At 51.8% G+C, this 2,500-nt stretch overlaps 1 pseudogene; it reads right to left on the minus strand.

Moving 5' to 3' along the window:
* LOC135519849 (F-actin-uncapping protein LRRC16A-like) overlaps positions 1-2,500 on the minus strand; it is a 106,835-nt pseudogene that overhangs the window by 38,173 nt on the left and 66,162 nt on the right.

A 2,500-nucleotide genomic window follows, 5' to 3' on the forward strand; every position in this document is an offset into this window, starting at 1 on the left:
ATCTAAACCATGAATCGTGACTCATCTTCACCATGAAATGAATCACTAAGCATCGTGTCTCACATAGCTGGTGTAACTGAGTAAGGTTTGCAGGCCTCCTTGCTCGTACATGCTTTTTCAGTTCTGCCCACAAATGTTCTATAGGATTGAGGTCAGGGCTTTGTGATGGCCACTCCAATACCTTGACTTTATTGTCCTTAAACCATTTTGCCATAACTTTGGAAGTGTGCTTGGGATCATTGTCCATTTGGAAGACCCATTTGCGACCGAGCTTTAACTTCCTGACTGATGTTTTGAGATGTTGCTTCAATATATCCACATAATTGTCCTTCCTCATGACGCCATCTATTTTATGAAGTGCACCAGTCCCTCCTGCAGCAACCTCAGTGTTAACCAGTGGTCAGGGGAGACAGGAAGGCGATTACAGGCTGTTAGTGGGGTGATTAAACACAATGCTACGCTCAACAAGTCAACAAAATCAAGTCGAGCTATGACACCCGTGTTGTTGACCCCTGTGTCGCTGATCCCGTGTTGCTGACCCCTGTGTCGCTGATCCCGTGTTGCTGACCCCTGTGTGCTGACCCCCATGTTGCAGACCCCCGTGTCGCTGATCCCGTGTCGCTGACCCCCATGTTGCTGACCCCGTGTTACTGACCTCCATGTTGCTGACCCCCGTGTCGCTGATCCCGTGTCGCCCCATGTTGCTGATCCCGCTGATCCCGTGTCGCTGACCCCCATGTTGCTGACCCCCATGTTGCTGACCCCCGTGTTACTGACCCCCATGTTGCTGACCCCCGTGTTACTGACCCCCATGTTGCTGACCCCCGTGTTACTGACCCCCATGTTGCTGACCCCCATGTTGCTGACCCCCATGTTGCTGACCCCCGTGTTACTGACCCCCGTGTTACTGACCCCTGTGTTACTGACCCCGTGTTGCTGACCCTCCGTGTTGCTGACCCCCATGTTGCTGACCCCGGTTTTACCTCTGCGGCTGTATTTAGATGGTACTGTGTTTTTAAATACTGTTGAGCGGTGTGTCACCTGCTGAGTGGTGGTGGTAACGATGCCCTGTTGGAGGCGGTAGGCCTGCTCCTGGAGGTATTGACGAGTCTCATGGTTCCGGAACAGGTAGTTCTCAATCTGAAGAGAGCAGAGAGCATTACCCTGTCAGCCATTTGTCATAGCAATGATATCCAAGTAGCAAAATGGTTATAAATCATAGATTTTGTTATTGTGTATTTGTGTGTGAGGTGAATATATATGTTAGAATTGTTTTTGTACCCAGACTACACAACAAATCCCAATTGGAAATATAATCATATTGATTGATAGTTCAACCAGGTCCTCAGAGGTTTGAAGAGTCTGACTCACCTTCAGTCTTCTCTGGGCTTTAAGAGACTGACTCACCTTGAGCAGGGCGTCCTCAGTCTTCTCTGGGCTTTAAGAGACTGACTCACCTTGAGCAGGGCATCCTCAGTCTTCTCTGGGCTTTAAGAGACTGACTCACCTTGAGCAGGGCGTCCTCAGTCTTCTCTGGGCTTTAAGAGACTGACTCACCTTGAGCAGGGCGTCCTCAGTCTTCTCTGGGCTTTAAGAGACGGACTCACCTTGAGCAGGGCGTCCTCAGTCTTCTCTGGGCTTTAAGAGACTGACTCACCTTGAGCAGGGCGTCCTCAGTCTTCTCTGGGCTTTGAGAGCCTGACTCACCTTGAGCAGGGCGTCCTCAGTCTTCTCTGGGCTTTAAGAGACGGACCCACCTTGAGCAGGGCGTCCTCAGTCTTCTCTGGGCTTTGAGAGACTGACCCACCTTGAGCAGGGCGTCCTCAGTCTTCTCTGGGCTTTAAGAGACGGACTCACCTTGAGCAGGGCGTCCTCAGTCTTCTCTGGGCTTTAAGAGCCTGACTCACCTTGAGCAGGGCGTCCTCAGTCTTCTCTGGGCTTTAAGAGACGGACTCACCTTGAGCAGGGCGTCCTCAGTCTTCTCTGGGCTTTAAGAGACTGACTCACCTTGAGCAGGGCGTCCTCAGTCTTCTCTGGGCTTTAAGAGACTGACTCACCTTGAGCAGGGCGTCCTCAGTCTTCTCTGGGCTTTAAGAGACTGACTCACCTTGAGCAGGGCGTCCTCAGTCTTCTCTGGGCTTTAAGAGACGGACTCACCTTGAGCAGGGCGTCCTCAGTCTTCTCTGGGCTTTAAGAGACTGACTCACCTTGAGCAGGGCGTCCTCAGTCTTCTCTGGGCTTTAAGAGACTGACTCACCTTGAGCAGGGCGTCCTCAGTCTTCTCTGGGCTTTAAGAGACTGACTCACCTTGAGCAGGGCGTCCTCAGTCTTCTCTGGGCTTTAAGAGACTGACTCACCTTGAGCAGGGCGTCCTCAGTCTTCTCTGGGCTTTAAGAGACTGACTCACCTTGAGCAGGCGTCCTCAGTCTTCTCTGGGCTTTAAGAGACTGACTCACCTTGAGCAGGGCGTCCTCAGTCTTCTCTGGGCTTTAAGAGACTG

The sequence above is a fragment of the Oncorhynchus masou genome, chromosome 29 (assembly GCF_036934945.1).
Source record: "Oncorhynchus masou masou isolate Uvic2021 chromosome 29, UVic_Omas_1.1, whole genome shotgun sequence".
Classification (NCBI taxonomy): domain Eukaryota; kingdom Metazoa; phylum Chordata; class Actinopteri; order Salmoniformes; family Salmonidae; genus Oncorhynchus; species Oncorhynchus masou.